Source organism: Mesocricetus auratus, unplaced genomic scaffold (genome assembly GCF_017639785.1).
Source record: "Mesocricetus auratus isolate SY011 unplaced genomic scaffold, BCM_Maur_2.0 Super-Scaffold_6723, whole genome shotgun sequence".
Lineage (NCBI taxonomy): Eukaryota > Metazoa > Chordata > Mammalia > Rodentia > Cricetidae > Mesocricetus > Mesocricetus auratus.
This window is the reverse complement of record NW_024429183.1, coordinates 11774096-11794821: the sequence shown is the minus strand read 5'-3', so window position 1 is coordinate 11794821 and position 20726 is coordinate 11774096.

Sequence of the window (20726 nt, the reverse complement as noted above, 5' to 3'; positions counted from 1 at the left end):
ACCAATGGAAACTTACTGTCTTGATGTTCTGGAACCCAATGTTATAAATCAGCATTACTAGGTCAGAGTCAAGGTGGAGCAGGGCTTTATCCAGGAGTCCTGGTGGAGAATTATTTGTCTCTTCCAGGACCCAGTGCCTACTGGCATTCTTGGGATTGGTTCTATCAGTCTTAAGGCCAGGGTCTCCACCCGATTTTCTATTTTATCTTTACTTTGTGGTCTCTTCTCTGTAAATCTCCATGCTTCCCTTGTTTAACGAACACTCGGCTGCATTTTGATGTCACCTGGATAATTCAGGATTGCCTTTTCGAGATTCCTTAAGTTGATGACGTTTGGAAAGATCTGTTTTGTCTAATAAGGTAGCATCAACCCTGAATGTCTTTTGAGGGATCAGTGTTTGTTCTACTATAACTACAAGGCCACCTCATCGGCTGTTTGGATCTCTCTGTGTTTCAGCACAGTGTAACCAAGAAACAGAAAGTGCGTGTGTATCTAAAACTGAGAGGCCTCATGATATTTCGTTGACTATTCCATTTGTCCCCGCTCTGGTAGCCCAGGGTGACCTGGAACTTGCTAGCCAAAGTCATTTTCTGAGCTTCCTCTGTCCAACTCCGAAATGCTGGGGTTATAGTGTATATCACCAGTCATGGCTTCTGTTTTCTTTTCTTAAAAATTTAGTTCTTTTAATTTATTTATATGTGTATATGTCTCTTTCTCTCTGTGTATGTGCACCTGCATGTGGGTGCTCCCGAAGGCCAGAAGAGGGCATCAGATCACTGGAGCTGGAGTTACTACCCTTGGTAAATATCTGATACCAGTGTTGGGAACTGAACAGCGAGTATTTGTCACCACCTAGCCATCTCTTTAGCCCCTTGGTTTCTATTTTCTTGAAAGGTACCACACCAGCCCCTCATAACTTTTCTTCTAGCTTTCTGTTAAACTCCAATGCTCTATTTCATAACTAGAGTGGGATTTGAGGGACCCTAGCCAGCTGTGAGCTCAACACTGTGGAGTTGGGGTGGAGTCAGTAGCATATTCTGGCATCTAAATGCATTGAACTCAAAGTTAGCAATTCTGGGTTGTTGCTTTTGAGAACTTGAGCCCCGAAGCCAATGGGTTGACCTTTTGAACTCTTAGTTAAGTATCTGTAAAATGAATTTTAGTGTTCATGGAGATGAAAATGAGGCAGTGAGAATGCCTTTGCTAACTTCAAGTTTTTAGTGAAATACCGATGAAATGACAATAAAGATATTGACCAATATGCAGCTTCAGTTACATTTTGTAGATGTTTCTCCCTGATCCCAGCCCTTGACCTCCCTTTCTTTTTTTTTAAAGAGCATTTAGACATGAAGAATTGTAATTGTAAATTCTTTCTCTGCCTCTTTAAGATGTAAATAGTCTCTGACTGCCTCTAGCCAGGATGAAGGACTATTATTCTCAAGCTTCTTTGAAATGTAATAATCAAGGAGCTAGCCTCCCTACATGCCCATTTGTATGGTGGGGGCCTAATTTCAGAGTTTTACTCCTCGCTGTAAGACCACTGCTACTGTGAAAACAAGGGGGAGTCTATTTTCTTTTTGATAAATTGCAGATAGCTCTGTGTATTTTCCACCTATGTGTTCATGTGTGTGTATATACTGAGGGGTGTGCACTTGTATGTGGAGGTCAGAGGTCAATGTTATCTTCCTCAATAATCTCCATCTTCATCTTTTTTTTTTTGCATAAGGTCTCACACTGAACCTGGAGCCCACTGGGCCAGTTAGACTGGCTGGCCACCAAGCTCCAGGGTTCTCCCTCCCATTTCTGCCTCTCCAGCACTGAGATGACAGGTGCACCTGGATGGCTGTGCTTGGCTTCTTGGCTTTTTCTTTAAAAATGTGGAATCTGGTTGACTAATCTCAGGTTCCCTAATATGACAAGCACTTTACTAACTGGATAATTTCCCCAGGCTTCTCCCACCTCAGGTTTTTAAGAATTTATTTTTTGTTATTTTAAAATGATGTGCTTCAGAATCTGAGAGCTGCAATGAATAAATGGGACCTCATGAAACTGAGAAGCTTCTGTAAAGCAAAGAACACAGGCAAAAGACAAAACAGTTCCCTATAGAATGGGAGATCTTCACCAACCTCACATCTGACAGAAGGCTGATCTCCAACATATACAAAGAACTCAAGAAACTAGAAATCCAACTATCAAATGATCCAATTAAAAAATGGGGCACAGATATAAATAGCGAATTCTCTCAACAGAACAATCTCAAATGGCATTAAAGACACTGAAGGAAATGCTCAACAACCTTAGTCGTCAGGGAAATACAAATAGAAACCACTCTGAGATTCCATCTTACACTGATCCAGAATGGTTAAGATCAAAAACACCAATGACAGCTTATGCTGGAGAGCATGTGGAGAAAGGGGAACACTCCTCCATTGCTGGTGGGAGTGCAAACTTGTACAGCAACTGTGGAATTCAGTACAGTGATTTCTCAGAAAATTAGGGATCAACCTACCTCAAGACCCTGCAATACCACTGCTGGGCATATACCCAAAGGAGTTACATTCACACCACAAGGACATTTACTCAACTATGTTCATAGTAACATTATTTGTAATAGCCAGATTTTGGAAACAGCCTAAATGCCCCCCAACTGAAGAATGAATAAAGAAAATGTGGTATATTTACACAATGGAGAACTACTCAGCGGAAAAAAATTACATCCTAAAATTTGTAGGTAAATGGATGGAACTAGAAAAACCATCCTAAATGAGGTAACCCAATAAGTGAATATCAGACATAAAGCAAGAGATACCAAGTTTGAACCCTCTTTCAGAAACAAATGTAAGCAGATGCAGAAACCCACAACTAGCCAATGGGCCAAGCTCCTGGATTACAATTGAAGTGAGGGAGGAACGAAAATATGAATAAAGGAGTCAAGACCATGATGGGGGAACCTACAGAATCAGCTGACCCCAGCTGGTGAGAGATCACTGACTCAGGTCTGACAAATGGGGAACCTGCATAAGACCAAACTAGACTCCCTTGGTATAGGTGATAGTGGTGTGACTGGGACAATATATGAGGCCACTGGCAGTGGGTCCTAGACCTAACACTAATGCACAAACTGACTTAGTGGAGTCCATTCTATTTGGAGAGATACCTTGCTCAGCCTAGACTCAGGGGTGTGGGGGTGGAGAGGTGCCTTGGTCCTGCCTCAACTAGATGATGGGACAGACTTAGTAGACTTCCTAGGGGATGCCTTACTCTCTCTGTGGAGCAGGTTCCCGACATTCAGAATGTTGGTGTTCTGCAGTGTCTGGGTCACCTTCCTCTCTGTCTACTACAGTACTAAGAGGAAGGTTATAGTAGCCACAGAAGTCTTGTCCATCTTGGCATCCAGTCCAGGGCTTCTAGGTTTCATATTTGTTCAGAAATATGATATTTTGGTAAGACCAGATCCAAATTCCTTTAAAAAATTCAGAGAGAAATCACTTTATCAAAACTTGAGTGTTTCTCAATTTTTAGATGATACTAAATATAATTTCTGCTTTCTCTAAAGAACAGTACTTTAAAGATCGTACACAATTTTTAAGTTATATATAATATTAATACTTATAAAATGGACAACACTGACCAAGGTAACACCAATCACTAAGTTGTGACATATATCAGTTTCATTTATATTTCTTTCTTCTTGTAACAATTACGTAGTGTGGGAGAAACTATTAATATTTCTAGAATAAGCTGTATTACTTGATATTTTTTCAGTTTGCACAACCTAGACAAATGGAAATAGGATATCTCAATGGAGGAATGACCTCCATCACCTTGAACTGTAGGCATTTGTATAGGGCAGTTCTGAATGAATTGTTGATGGGCAACTGCCCAGCTCTCTGTGGAAAGTGGTTCCTCTGGGCACCATGTTTTGGGTGACATAGGAAAGAGGACTGTAGACACTATAGAGAACAAGGAAGTAAGAGGAATTTTTCATAGACTCTGAATTAGTTTCAACACTCAGGTTCATGCCTTGACTTCTTTCAAAGAACTGAGACCTGGTATATGCAAGCATATAAACCATTTTCTCTCATATGGCTTTTGGAGATGATGTTTTGTTACAGCAACAGAAACTAGGACATCTGTGATATGGTATGTAGCTTCAGCTTGGATTTGGAATATCATAGACTTCTGATACAATGAGAAACTGATTTGAAAGAGAAAACTTGTAATCAGAGTATAGAGCATAGTGATAGCATTGCAAATTGTTCTTAGATCTCAAAGGTATTGGATTTTGCTCAGTTTTGCAATGTACTCTGACGATATTAGGATTCTTAGATGCCATACTAAGGACAACTGTATTTGAAAAGGAAAATGGGGTTCAGATTGTGTCTACAGTTTTATTCTTGAACTTTATGTGAAAACACACCATATTATTCAGAATTGGACAATAGCGAGAGAAATTTGTAGTGAAAATAACAGCTAAGCTAAAATCTTTATTAAAATAATGTCATTGAAGTCTTGAATCTAGCAACTATTTCAATGTGTTTTTTCCAAACATTACAGAGTCTAGAGTGCAATGGTGTTTATACTTCCAAATGCAACTTTAATGCTGCCCTTTTAAGATTAAAAACCAAATGTTTCAGGAAAAAATGATGTGCACATAAGTCAGGGAAGCTGAGGCAGCCAGAAGAAGCTTCCCTGGAGGTGGAATTACAGGTGGCCGTGAGCCATCAGACATGGGTGCTGGGAAGTGAATTCAGGTCCTTTCAAAGTGCAGGGAGTGCTCTTAAATAGCGAGCTGTCATCTCTGCAGCCCTGGCAACTCAGGGTTTTAAAAGCTCTTCTATTTACTCACTGTTTCATTGGAGTTAAGATTGGTCTGTCTTCCTTATTTCAACAGCCTTGAGCTTAATTTTCCTTCCTAGTTCAACTTTGTTCCTGATGTTCTGCCTTGCCAGGAGCTCCACACAGTTACCACCAGCCTTTAGTCATTTTGTTTTTGAGGCAAGCTCCCATATAACCTGGTCTTGACTTTAAATCCTCTGCCACAGCCTTCTAAATTCTGGGGTTACAGCTGTGTGCCATCATACCAGGTTCTTCTTCAATCATTCCTGTCCAGATTCCGATACGAAAGTGGAGATGATAATTACAGAAAATTACTGAATAACTTCATAATTTCAGAGGAATTGTGGCATGTAGGCTTAGGAGAACATTGGAGACCAAGGCTGATTTCCTGTAGTGATAGCTACCTCCACACTTGTAGCACTAACCACGCCCCTTTGGGCGTGGTCACAGGTGTGGATGTGACATGTTAAAAGGAAAAGAATTAGGGCTGGGAAGCCCCTTCTTCAGGTCCTGGGGAGCATGGCAGGGGGTGGGGGGGGGAGACAGGGTCTGCATCTTTGGAGAGGGAGTCCGCAACCGCGACAGTCACTTGTTTCCTGTGCAAGTTCTTCCCCCCACAATAAACTCCACTTCACTTATACTGAGTCTAGTGAATGCCGATTTCCACGCCTACAATTTCCTCTTGTTGATCTAGCTCTGTCTTCCTCTCATTTTTATAGTTTTCCTTACCAGTACCTTGGTTATTACTCCTTCTCCATTTGCAGTAGTTAAATGAGAAAAAAAGTCCTATAGAAATATAAAATGAGGTCTTTATTTAGCTGGTCAGTCAATAAGGGAATTAGTAGATGTTTAAAAAGTGCAACGGATGGTCTGGAGAGACGGCTCAGTGGTTAAGAGCACTGGCTGCTTCTGCAGAGAACCCAGGTTTGGTTCCTAGCACCAACATGGTGGCTTGCAACCACTTGCAACTCCAGATCCAAGGTGTCTCATGCGCTCTTCTGGCCTCTGTGAGCATCAGATGTGTGTGTGGTGCTGTGTACATACATACATATATGTGCAGTGCACATACACAAATATATCTTTAAGATTCTTTTTGAGACAGGATTTCTCCCTGGCTGTCCTGGAACTCGCTTTGTAGATCAGGCTGACTTTGAACTCACAGAGATCCTCCTGCCTCTGTCTCCCAAGTACTGGGATTAAAGGTGTACGCCAATACTGCCCTACAAGAAATTAATGCATCTTAAAAATCACAAAGAGGACCCTGGTTTCTCTACCCTGGGGGATATAAACCTATTTTCTCTTAGAATTTGTATTTCTATAGAAAGGAGTTATTTTTCATTGCTATCAGTAGTTTATGACTTATAGAGATATAAAATAGCTCCTATAGAATTTTAATCCTAGCCAGGATGGTGGCCCAGGCCTATAATCTAATCTATGCACCTGTGAGGAGGGAGCGGGAGGATTGTGAGTTGAAGATCAGCCTGGACTATGGAGCAAAACCCTCTTACATCAAAACAAGACGCTGAAACCAACCAAGCAAAAAGAATGTTAACTCTGTTCATGTATAGACAACACAAGTCTTTCTGTTGAATTCCATTTCCCCCCTGTAGAGCCTGAATTCATTCATCCATTCATTTATTCCTTTTTGTTTGGTGTATGTATGATACAGAGTTAAGACACTTTTAAAATGTCTTAGGGTTGATGTTTGAATAGCTAATTTATTCAAAATTAAAAAGTAAAAAGAACTAAAAGGGAAGCAGAATACTTTTAATAGAAGCAGCCAATGAGCCCGAAAAAAATTTGGTGAAAATCCCATTACAAAGGACTAGGAAGCTCAGAATCCCAAGATGGAGAGAGTTACGTCTTTTGTGCTACTGATATGTAGGAAGGGAGAAAATGTCAGTTGGTCAGAGCATATGAGATAGTTTTCTGTTGGAAATGAATTTGGCCTGATGGATAACCCATGAGCCCTTGGAACCTCTGAAGTGTGATTTTGCTAATAGCCTCCCAAGACGAAGATAACCAAGCCAGACAGCTGCGGGAGGAAGCTGCAAGCACTTAGGCAGGGCACAGCTCTACAGGGAGAAGTAGTATGTATGAGATACAAGGGTGCCAAACTGTCTGGTGGTTCATCATGACCCTAAAAGTCCTCTGTGCCGACTTTCATCAGTTTGGAGTGATCTTTGCCGTCGGTTTAGTGTGCAGCATCATGAGGCATAAAGTAGTGATTGTTCAGTGTCCTCGTCACAGGGACAATAGGAACAACATGCAAATTAACCATGGGTAATGGTTCTGACCATATACAATTACGGCTGTTTAACATTTTTAGATGCTAATTAAACCCGAAGTTGCTTGTGAATAGCGCCAATTTGCCTCCAAATAACATGTTACAGAGATAGACTAATTTACCACAAGTGACTGCACCAGCAACAGTGGCTGGCGCATTGTCAGAGGCAAATCGATAAATGTATGTGGGATCCACTGACCAGACAGGCGTCTAGTAAGAGTCTCCCTTCTTCTCTGACAGAACACACCTGATGTTCAGTTACTGAAAGAGAAATGGCGGGCTTCAAACAATGATGGTATGACTCTGTGCTGCTGTCGCGTGTGAATGTAACCTGCATTTTCCTGTGTTCTTGGATGTGGCATGATCTTTAGAGTCTCTCTTCATCACCAGAGAACCGGATCAGAGAATTCTGGGATACAAGTATGAAGCGGGGTATACATTTCAAGAAGAAATTCTAGCCTAGGGGTATATGTGGACTTGTATAATCATACTGTAGGCATCTCTACATTTTTGTAATCATAGTGTATAATGTGTCTTGGTTTCTAAGTAAGTAATAGGCCTGTTGCATTGAGCTACATGGAGATGAAACACACTTACCTCTGGTCACAGAAATTCTGTGAACTATATTGTTGTAAACCATGAGGGACTCCCTGTAGTGGGTGCTGAGTCGACATGCTGCAGCACCGTTGACTGTCCCCCTCTTTGTTTTAGTTTGCTTTCTATAGCTGTGACAAAACACTATGACTGTCTTAGGGGTTCTATTGCTATGGTGAAACACCATGACCAAAAACAACTTAGGGAGAAAGGGTTTATTTTAGCTTTCATTCCATATCACAGTCCACATTGAGGGAAGTCAGGCCAGAGACTCAAACAGGGCAGGTACCTGGAGTTAGGAGCTTATGTAGAAGCCATGGAGGGGTACTGCTCACTGGCTTGCTCCCCATGGCTTCCCATGGCTCCCCATGGCTTCCCCAGCCTGCTTTCTTATACCATCCAGGACTACCTGCCTGGAAGTTATGCTGCCCATAGTAAGCTGGACCAATCCCACATCAACCATTACTCAAGAAAATGCCCGCACAGTCTTGCACACAGGCCAGTCTGTTGGAGGCATTCTCTCAATTGAGGTTCCCTCTTTTCAGATGACTCTATCTTGTGCCAAGTAGACAAAAAACTAGCCAGAGCAAGTAGTGACCAGAATGACTGATGTTTAGTGAAAGTCCTGATGGAAATTATCACATACTATATAGAACCATGACAAAAATTTCCAATTTAGTAGTTACAAGTTATGGGATTATTTATTTATTTATTTATTTATTTATTTATTTATTTAAGAAGGGGAATAGAACAGGGTCTCACATAGGCCCAAGCTACCCTTGGATTCCCTATGTAGCTAAGGATAGCCTTGAATTTCTGAGCTTCTGGCCTCCACCTCCCAAATGGTGGGATAACAGATGTATGCCGCCTCGCCTGCTTTCACAGTTCAGGGACTCAAACCCAGAATCTTACGTATGCTAGGCAAGCACTCTACCAACTAAGCTACATCTCTAGCCCCCACCAGGTTTTTACCAAGAAATCTTTTCTTGCTCTAGAGAAACACTTAAGCCAGCATTCTTAATTCATATTCATCTTTCCTCAGAAATTAGTTGCTCTTAGCAAGCAGTGATGTTCGTGAGGAAAGGGACCTTTGATTTCAATGTAGTCTCTGTGGTCTAGCTCTCTGTGCCTTTGTCCCCTCCCAGCCTGGTGCCCTTGCACAGTGGAGACCTGAGTGAGTGCCATGTTGCTAAGCAACTCTGAAGGGCACTTGGACAACATAGCCATGTCCTGTGACTAAGGAGAGGCGAAATGTTCCACAAAGCAGCAGGGCACAGTCTGTAGGCCAATCACAGAAGTTGCCAGGCAGACACCACTTGCACAGGCAAGATTTCTTTAAAGGAGACAGGGACACAAAGGGACAAGAATCAAAACTGAAGCCTGCAGAACTGACTCATTCCACAGACTGGTACAGATGGCACTGTCCTGGTGACTCTCCCCCCCAACTCTCAGAAACACCACACTGGGCAGGAGGAAAGTAATCCTGTAAGAATTCAGACAGTTTCTTTCTGAAGCCATTTTCAGCAAATCCTCTCAGCAGACCTGACATAAACTGATGTTCTTGATCCACAGTTCCATAAGGCTAAAGCCAATAACTTCATACTTCTGAGAGTTCCACTAACCCAAAACACCACCTCAAGAAATAGCCTTCTTAAAAAACAAAACAAAAACAAAAAACCACAACCCTTTCTATGCAGATATGCCAAGCACAAAGCAAACTACGATCAGGTAAACATTAGCCTCTCTAAGGCGTGATCAGTGCAATGGCGGGCAGGTTGCTTTGGTTTCCGTGTAAAGGCGATTTGGGAGCCACATAATATTTTAAAATATGTGCATTTCCTTAGATTTCCTATAAATTCATTTTATAAAATTTCCTTCTCTTCCAAGAGTAGAAAACTCGTTGCTCTTGGCAATAAATTTAACATTTAACACACAGATTTCTAAACCAGGAAGTCAACAAGAGAGGAGAGAGTCACACTTTTCTGATTGGTATAAAAGTGGGAGTGAAAGTTTTGGGAGAGGATAATACATGTATACAGATATTAATATTTAATAAAGTTACAGATATTAGATATTCAGCGCAGACTTCGGGCTGCCTATCTTAAAGAAGTATAGACTAATTATGAACATGCTTACAAGTATTCAGCTTATATCTAATTATACCCACTGTGTATACCAAGGGCCAATGAATAAGATAAAGAGCCTGGCATTAATATGATCTAAGCAGAGTAAGTCAGGAATGGAAAGGGGCCACTGGGATACTGAAATCATATCGAATTGTCAAGGATTTAAAATGTTTGTAGAGCACAGGTTTCTTGGTTGATAGTCTAAAATTAGATAATTATGGACTATTTTATAGAGTCTATGCTATGACAACTTTAGGAAAAGGAATGTCACCACTGCTAGCCTATTTCAGCTCTCATATAATTATTTGTAAATAACCAGGACTCAAAACACTTAATTATCACAGGCATTCATTACTGTCTTAATGTTTCCCACTCTAAGCTGTATTGTCCGGTATGGCAGTTATATGTAGACATTTAAATTTAAATAACTATTAATTAAAAATAAAATTCATGGGCTGGCCAGATGGCACAGCAGGTAAAGATATTTGTTGCCAAGACTGATGAGCTGGGTTTGAGTCCCAAGACCCACGTGGTGGAGGGAGAGAACGGACTTCCAGAAGCTGTTTGCCGCCCCCACACATAAATAAATAAATGTAATAAAAGTTCTTAAAGAAAATAACAGTTGCTCTCATAGTTTTACTATTCTCATTTCAAGGACTGAATAGCCTCTGTATAAAATCTTTTCTTACCAAGCTCTACTGGATAGAAGTAATTTATTGATTTCTAGTATAAAATCACCTTCAATCTCAACTTTATCATGTTGCCATGGACTTGCTTATGATGTTATTTTTATTAATAAGTTAACCTTTTTCATTAAAAAAGATTTATTTCATTTTATGTGTATGAGCATTTTGCCTTAATGTATGCATGTGTATAACTTGTGTGCCTGCTGTCCACAGATGCCAGAAGAGGGTGTCAGATTCCCCTAGAGTCGGAATTAAAAGTGAATGTGATGCATCTAATTTGGGTGCCTGGAACCAAATTCCTGTCCTAAAAGATCGGCGAGTACTCTTAACTGCTAAGCCATTCCTGTAGCTTCTATATGTAATTTTTAAATGTATGATCAAAATAATGCAAAAAATAGCAGGTAATATACATGTCATTCAGTGTCCTATGTCTCACATTATTAGGTATAAGAATGTATATTAGATGGTAATAAGCTGAAGATTAGACGTCATAATCTCTAAAATAGCCATTAAAAGAACAGGCCCCTTTTTAAGTATAGCAAATATATTAGCCACAGAGAATGGAATAATGAGTTTTATCCTAAACCAAAGATCAAATTATAATTATACTTAAGCAATTTAAGGAAATCATTTACGAAATTGGCAGACACAAGGGCTAAGAGAACAAAATTCAGAACCTAAAAGTAAACCCGTGGAGCTAGAGCCAACTAAGTGTGTTTGTGTGTGTGTGTGTGTGTGTGTGTGTGTGTGTGTGTGTGTGTGTGTATGCATTCGTGTTCAAGTGGTCACTTGCATGCCACAGTGCAGGTGTGATTAGAGGAGAGTCTGCAGGAGTCATTTCTCTCCTGGCAATTAGGTCTGGGGGATTGAACTCAGGCTGTTGGGCTTTTGATTGCCTTTACCTGCTGAGCTACCCATTAACCCACACAGCTGTGTATTTTTTTTTGACAAAGTTACTAAGAATACACTGTGAAGAAAGAATGGTGCTTTTAGTAAGTCATGGTAGGAAGTTGAATGTCTACACGTAGAAGAGCCAAACTAAACTTTTATCTCCCACCAACTAAAACAAACAAACAAACAAACCAACAAACCTCAAGATGGATCAGCGACTTAATGTAAGGTGTAGAACTACTAGAAAATAAAACATAAGGGAAATAAATAAGGACATTAAAACCCTCCCAAAACAGGCAATGAAAGCAAATGAGATTATTTTGAGCTATAAGCCTTCTATTTAGCAAAGGGACAAAAGGAAACGGTGGAGACACCTATGAAATGGAAAAAGAGTATTTGCAAACTATATATCCAACAAGGGGTTGGTACCCAGCATATACACACACCTCCAAAAGCTGCCCCCACCAAATTTTAAATGGGCAATTGATCTAGACAGATGTTTCTCAGAAGATGTGAGAATGGCCGTCATCACTAAACAGTGGGGAAATGCAGGTCCAAAATAAATTACCACATCATTCTAGCATTGGTATTGTCAAAAGACTTGCTACAGATGATGGCAAGGATGTGGACACAAGGGAGCCTTCAGGACTGGGGATGAAGCTCAGTTGGTAGAGTGCTTGCCCAGCACGTTCAAGGTCCTGGGTTCAGATCTCAGAGCCACATAGACTGGAAGTTGTAATGTACTCCATAGTCCTAGGGGGCTGAGGGTGAGTAAAGGCAGGAAGATCAAGAGTTCAATGTCATTGTTAGCTACAGAGAGAGTCTCAGGTCAGTCTGGGTTACATGAAATTATATCTTAAAAAGTAAATGAGTCAGGCGGTGGTGGCTCACACCTTTAATCCCAGCACTTGGGAGGCAGAGGCAGGCGGATCTCTGTGAGACCAGCCTGGTCTACAAGAGCTACTTCCAGGACATTCTCCAAAACCACAGAGAAACCTTGTCTCAAAACACCAAAAAAAAAAAAAAAAAAAAAAAAAAAAAAAGAAAAGAAAAGAAAGAAAGAAAGAAAGAAAAAAAGCCAGGTGGTGCACACCTTTAATCTTAGCACCCAGGAGACAGAAGCAAGTGGAACTCTGTGGGTTCAAGGCCAGCATGGTCTACAAAGTAAGTTCCAAGACAGGTACAGTTCCAGGACTGCTACACAGAGAAACCCTGTCTCGAACCCTCCCACACCCCAAAAGAATAATAAAATGAAAAACACCTCGAGCCAGGTATGACCTCAAATGCCTGAAATCACAGCACTTGGGAAACAGTGACAGGAAGACTGCTGTGAACTCAAGGTCACCTGGTTTATACAGCTGGGTGGGCTACACATTGAGATTCTGTATTTCAAACTATTTTAAATCAATAGTTTGAGGGTTGCAACCCAGCGCGGTGGTCCAAGCCTTTAATACCAGTACTTGGGAGGCAGAGGCAGGTGGATATTGGTGAGTTAGAGGTCAGCCTGGTCTATATAGTGAATTCTATGCCAGACGATGAGAGACTCTGCCTCAAAAGAGGGGAGGGGGGACTTCGGGGTGGAGGTGGGGCTGGTGAGATGACTCAGTGGTTAAGTACTGCTCTTATTGAGGACCTGAGTTCCAAGCACCCATACTGGGTAGCTCCAGAGGATCCCAGCACCCTCTTCTGACCTCATATCAACCCCCCAACACACATCACACAGACACACATGGAAAAAACAAATCTTAAAAAAAATTAGGGATCCTAGAGAGGAGTAGCAACTAAGAGTATATACTGCTCCCACTGAAGAGCCAAGTTCAGTTCACAGCACCTACAGGGCCTCTCACTACTGCCTGGAACTCCAGTTCCATGGGATCTGGCTGATGCCCTCTTCTGGCCCCTGTGGGTGCTGCATGCACACGATGAACATACATACAAGCAGGCAAACACTCATAGACATAAAATCAAAACAAATAATTCTTTAAAAAAAAAACAAGGGATGGGGAGACGGGTTAGTGGCTAGCACACTTGCTACCCAAGGGTGAGGATCACAGTTCAGATCCCCCGAACCTACATGCATGCCAGGGGGTATAGCGGTCTGCTATAATTCCAGTGCTCACAAGGGATCCCAAGAGCAAGCTGGCTAAGCAGACTAACTGTATGGGAGAGCCCTGGTTTCAACCAAGAGACCCTACTTCAGTGAATAGGTGAGAGTGGCAGAAACCACTACTGATGCTAACCTCAGGCTTCCATCTGCATGTGCACAATATGCATGAAAATAAATGAAATAGCACTTAAAAATATAAAAGAAAAGCAAGGCCACGTGATTTCACTCATGTGGGAGACTATTAGTTAACCATTTAACTAATTTCTAGGAAGCTGAGAATAGAGTAGTGGCTACGAAGAGCCTGGATAGAGTAGAAGGGGAGGGGCATGGGAGAGCATCCGGAGCTGCTAAATTGTATTCAGGGAGAAGTGGGAAACTTGGTGTGCTTTCCCTCAGAGGAGTGACTACAGATAACAACAATATACTGCACATTCTGAAAGCTAGGAGAAATGACTTTGGCTGTTTTCACTGTAAGTGAATGACAAACAGTGGAGGGTGTGCTCAACACGATTTAGACATTGCATAATATATTCATATACCAAACATCACACAGAAGCCTATAAATACATATGCTTTTTCCTGTTTTTATGTAGTGATTTAAAGAATAAAGCAATTGTTTTTGAAAGAAAGGAATCAGTGCAATTGAGTTTTACCTGTTGGCAGCACTGAACAATGGAGTCTTGTGAATCATTAAGTGTCTAATCTAATGATGAGTTAAACCTCATAAGCGCCGAGAAAACTTACTTTCAAAAATGCTTTTGCAAGTATTGAAAGACCCCAGTGATCTTCAGTTCCCTCTGAAGCTCTGGGATAAGGCCCCAATCAGAAGCCACCTAAGAGTGGCCAGAAACAGTGTGGTGTGTATCTATACTTACGTACAGCTCCATCACAAACCCTCCCCACGATGTCCCCTGATTGATACCCATGAAGTGTGTTGTGAGATGGGCAATCGTGCTCCCACTCAGGGCTGATCTTCCTTTTTGCACATAAATGCTCACATTTCTCCCAGGGCATTCAAAAGGAGAGCAATCATTGACTGTCCATCTTTTTATATGAGTGTAATAAAAACTCTCTATAGTCCTCAGTGGAAGGTGTTGTGGTGCTTAAGCTAACTAGCAATTTCAAGGAAAAACTCACCCATAATGGTGTACAGAGAGAGGATTTAGGTGTCCGTCCTACACCATATCTACCTTGGAATATGGCATGTCAGATCAAAACCAAATTTAAGAGAGAGTAACTAGAGTATATTATGTGTGTGTTTAAAACTGCCAAAGGACTAGCTTAATAAAATAAGAACAACAAGATGGTTCACAAAAGGAGATAAGTTTGGTTCTCAGAATCCATGCCAGGCAATTCACAATCACATGCAACTCCAGCCCCAGGGAGCTCAGGGTCTTCTTTTGAATCCTGCAGGCATATAAACATGTATTTTTAAAAATAAACTATATGTTAACAATAATACATTGCTTTAAAACTTAAGTAAAAAATTCATTTATTTTTACTTTATGTACATTGGTGTTCTGCCTACCTGTGTGGCTGTGTGAAGGTGCCAGATCCAGAACTGGAGTTAGAGACAGTTGTGAGCTTCCATGTGGGTGCTGGCGATTGAACCAGGGTCCTCTGGAAGAGCAGTCAGTGCTCTTAACCACTGAACCATCTCTCCAGCTAATGCCATATTTTAAATATTGTATAGCATTCCTAATTCATAAAGGCTTCTGTCCGCAATTTTGGATGCCACAGAGTTAACGGAGTCTCAGCTGGACATAGAGGGATGCTGGGAAGAATTGCACTTCTCTTGTGAAGTTTTATCTTCTTAATCTAACATCTTTATAATTCTCAGTTTAAAAATATAGTCTGCTGATAATTGAAAAATTCTGTCATGATTCAGGGACCTTTGTTCTACTGTGCCTCTCATAGTATACTTTCTCCTCTTCAGATCCATGCAGACACACGCAGAGATCAAACGGAAAGTCCCCTGATCAAAATAGCCAGCATTCTGCCACTAGACTGGCTCTCCCTGTCTCTGCCAAAGGGTTGGGATGATCTATCTGTCAAAGTTGTCAAGTAGCTCTTTGAAGGTGTCCATCAGTTGCCAATGTGAGGTCTGCCAGACGTGAGTCCTGTCTTCAGGAAGGAAGTGGAAACTTGCAGGATTGTACTATAAAGAAAGCGAGACACTGAGCCTCCTACTTGAATCTGCCAGAGTCTCAGGTCTGTATTTCCATAATACATAGAAACATAAGAAGGCCGTTTCTACAGGCACTTTGAAAGGAGACTGGTCCTTTGTTTCCAAAACACGATCAATGACTCCTTAAACTTAAGTGTGGTAGAAAGAAGTCCTAATGAATTGAAACCACATTTCTTATAGATTTCGGAGAACTGGAAAGCTTTCTGCTAGGGTTTTTGAGACTCTGTTTGAGATGAAAGCTAAAAGAATTTCTTCTTTGTTGACTCATCTGTATAGAAGGCAAAGCAGTTTTTAGGGTATGCTGTTAAATATGGAAGTGGAGATAATCAAACGGGTCAGAGACATCACAGCATCTAGAGGTCTCCATCTTGGCACCTTTTCAGAAGAAGGTAAGTACAGATCTCTGAGTGCTGGTCTTCACACATTCCAGTTCAGCCACCACTCATCAGAGATTTCTCTTGCTGTGTGCAGGGACTCTCTGTCTGGCAAGAGAAAGTGGTTCAGCAATTACAGTTCAAATTGCTGTTTCTATCTTTCAGGTTCTGTATCTTTAGAGGCCCTACAGAAAATGGACCAACTACTCTCCTTGCTATGTCCCTTTGTACTTCCTAGCAGAATCTACAGAGACACATAGCTTGGGTCTATATTAACCACTTAAAAGACCGAGAGAAAGAAACAGAGGGGCTGTGAGTTGGCTCTCAGGTAAAGGTTCTTGCTGCTTAAGCCCCAGGACTCTTAGAAGCCATATAAAAATGGAAGGAGAGAACAAACGCCACAAAGTTGTCCTCTGACCTTCACATATGGCTGTAGAATATATGTCTACAATATTACATAGACATAGACACACACACATGATAAGAATAAGTAAAACATTAAGAAAAGAATGGGATGGTCCTGGGTATAGTTGAGAGAAACTAATCAATCCAGAGGGAACAAGCTAATAAGCAGTGTTACACTCTATGGCCTCTGCTTCAGTTCTTGTCTCCAGGTTCCTGCACTGCTCGAGTTCCTGCCTTGGCTTCCTCTGATGGTTCACTGTAATCTGTAAGCCAAATAAACCCTTTCTTCCCCAAGTTACTTTTGGTCATGGTTCCTTGTCACAGCAACAGAAAGCAAACTAGGACACTACCTATCTTAGTTTCATTTCCTGTTGCTATGATAAAATATCCTGACAAAAGCAACGTAGGGGAGAAATGTTCACGATTACAGGTGTCTATCACTTTGGGGAAACCAAGGCAGAAGGAGCCTGAAACAGCCACATCCATAATCAAGAGCAGGTAATAACAAATTAATGCATTCATGCTTATGCTCATCTCCTCCTTTTTACTCTCAATATAGTCTTAATACAGCAGGGAATGGTTCGCCCACAGTGGGCAGATCTTCTCATGCCAGTTAACACACTCAGGACAATATCCCAAAGACATGTCTGTGTGAATATCAACCAGATGCATAGAATCCCTCATTGTGAGTCTCTTTACAGGTTATTATAGTGTCAAGTTGACAGTTAAAACTGTCACACTATCTCACAAGCAATCGAGTGGGGTGGATAGTTGGATATGAACCGAGCAAGTCTTAGATACTGCTCTAGTTCTGAGGGATAAGATTCATAGTGAGGCCATGACTGGAAAGGGAGAAAAGGGAGTGGAAAAAGGCAGAATGGAGATGATAGCTTCCAGAATAAGATAACCCAAGGTCCTTATGTTGTAGAGGCACACTCAAGTGTTAAATCTTCGAGTTCCTTGGATTGCATTACTACAGGGGAAATTCTTTCTGTAGTGGGGTCAATGCTGTGATGTTTCACTTTCTGTGATAACAAACCAGCCAGGCTGCAGCTTTCCTGACCTCCTGTGTTCTCCTTTTGCAGAGACTTCTTAGCCCAATGGTTCTCAACCTACCTAATGCTGCCACCCTTTATGACAGTTCCTTATGTTGTGGTGACCTCCGACCATAAAATTATTTTCGTTGCTACTTCATAACTGTAATTTTGCCACTGTTATGAGTTATAATGTAAGTATCTTTGTTTTCTGATTGTCTTAGGTGACACCTGTGAAAAGGTTGGCTGTTGGACCCTCAAAGGAGTCATGACCCATTCATTGGTCATGAACCACTGTCTTAGACTGATGGCTTGGTGTTTTCAGCCCATCAAGGAATTGAAGCTTCAAATGCAAATATCTGTTCAAAGCAACTTAGTATATTGAAAGAAAAAATTCTAAAGCACAGAAAGAATCTCTCCTTTAACATACTAATGGAAATCATTAGTCAACCTGTTCTTTTCTTCAAACTGAAGCCATGTTTTGATACTTCTTTGTTTAAAAGGCAAGGCTGAAGTTAAAAATTCAAGATTTATGGAACCATTGAAATAATTACTTGTTTTTCTGAACTTTCTGCTGGGATGCTAATAGCAATAGTCAATCTCTGTGTTCTTGAAATTAAGCTGAATGAAAAGAATACTTAAAAATTATTTGTGACAGTGTGTGCACACGCACATGTGAGTGTGTGGTGTGCACGTGCACATATGTGTACACAACTTGCAGAAGCTGGTTCTCTATCCCGTGGGCTCCTGGAACTCAAACTCCAAGCTTTGGAGCTTGGTGGTGAGCGCCCTTATCTGCCCAACTACTTTGTCATCCCTCCCTTTGCTTGTTCTGTGCATGCTCCATGCAGTCTGGCAAACTAAGGGCTTTGGCTTTGGGATTGTCTTTCTCCCATGAAGAATCCTTGCCAGCTGTGCTGCATTAAGAGGCAGCAAAGTAAGCAGGCTTGCTGGTGGGTTCAGATGGAGAACGAACCCCTCACTGTTCCGTTCCGCCACTTTTCTTACAGTTGTGCTCGCTGAAGGTTTTTGCTTTGAATCACAGTAGGAACAGATCTATGGAGACACAATTTATTGACGGAAACATCTTGCTTAACTTTCTCGCTTTTCTAAAAATTTATTTTGGAGCAGAGCAAACATGGTTTTCTTAAGGAATAGCGAGAAAACTCACTAGATGGAGTAATACTCTTGCATTAGTTAGAACTAGAGTCCCATCCTTGGATTAGTTGATTTTCTGGGATCAGTTTGTTCTTTGTTCATGGTTTCTTGTATAACACCAACGATGAAGTTCAGCCTTGATATGTGACTTAGAGTTCTGTTCAAGTTTTAAACCGAGAGGCAGGTAAATGTGCCAAGGATGTAGAAAAATCAGAGCTTTTCTTCATGTTCTTTTTGGATGGTGCTAGGGATGAGACCTAGGACTTACACATGCTGGGAAAAATCCTGCTGAATTGTTAATTTTTGTTCTTTTCTTTGTTTTGAGGCAGAATCTCATTATATATTACTGGCCTACCTGAAACTAAGTAGATCAGGCTGGCCTTGTAGTCACATAGATCAGCCTGCCTCTGCCTGCAGAGTGCTGGGATGAAAGGTGTTCATACAATGCTTGGCTCTATTCATTATTTTTAGGAGAGATTTGCACCATGGAACCCTCAGATCTCTCCAGGAACAGGTTTTCCTGGATGTTTCTCTGCTCATCTTTTTTATTTTCTTTTTTATTAGCATATATTAGTTATACATAGTGTAAGTACATGTGCATGTGTGTATGTGTATGTGTGTGTGTGTGTGTGTGTGTGTGTGTGTGTGTGTAGTTCCCAGGTTAACTTGTAGGAGTTGATTCTCTCTTTCCACCATGTGGGCCCTAGGGATTGAACTCAGGTTGTTGAACTTGGCAGTAAACAGCCATCTTACTGGCCCACCTAATGAGTTTGATTAGGGTTGCTTCTAAGAGTCTGGGCGACAGATCATTGGGAGTATGGACACCTAGCCAGTGGCTACACCACTGAAGACAATGTTTCTTTTTCCCCTTGCAATCATAAGCTCTGTTCATCTGTTTTCCTACATAGAGAAAGGTGGAGGACTTGAGTCACACAGTTTCCAGTCTTTATACCTGAGAAAAATATAAACCAGGGCTGGAGATATAACTCAATGAAAGGCCCTAGGTTCAATCCCTAGTATTGTCAAAATAACCAATGAACTACACACATACATACATACACACACACACACACACACACACACACACACACACTAACAAACAACACCCCCGAATCCAACCAAACGTAACAACCTTGCAAGTAGAGGGGATCTTTTTTTGGAGGTAGAAAGGGTATCCCAGAAGTATGAGGGGGTGCTGTTCTTAGTGTAAGGGAGAGACATAGTCTCCTAACCAACCTTATCCATCTTTCTCCTTGTCATGTAACCATTAATCAGTCATCATGGTATGACTCATGCAATAGTAGCTGTAGGGCTGTTTGATATTCCTGCAAGCTATACAAAGCTTTGCAGAAATACAAAGTATTCATTGCGAAAATGTAGTGAATAGAATTCCATGACATCCATTGATATATTTTAATGCCCAAAATTAACTAACAGGGTTTCCTTAAGGTTAGACTAGGATAGAAAACAAGTGTCTAGAGCAATGGGTAAGAAATTTTGTTCCACAATCCTGAGGATCGGAGTTCAGATCCAAGAATCCACATAAAAAGCTGTGTCTCCCCAGACACCTGTGACCTCAGCTCCACAAAGAGTATTGGTGCTTGTTGACTTCCAGCCTAGCTGAGACATGAGTCCTGAGTTCAGGGAGAGACCCTGCTTCAAAGGAATAGGGAAGAGTGACAGAGGAGGGCTCTCAACACCTTATTCTGACCTCTATTTTTGCTCACAGGTATGCATACCCCCCACAAATAAATAATTACTATCTTTTACTATAGACTGAAGTCCATTGTTATTGATATTTTCTATACACTTTTGGGCCCATGCATTATTCTTTTCAGTCTTCTCTTGTCACTTTCAGAAACTCCTGTTAATCTTTCTCATAAGTAACACATTGTGCGTAACATCTTGCCCGTCTTTAATCTACCACCCAACACACCCATGGCTGGGCTCTGATGTGGAGGGGAGTCTGAGTCACACACACCTTAGTGTGAGTTCTCAAAGCACCAGGTTTCCCCATTATCCCTGTCTAAAGCCATT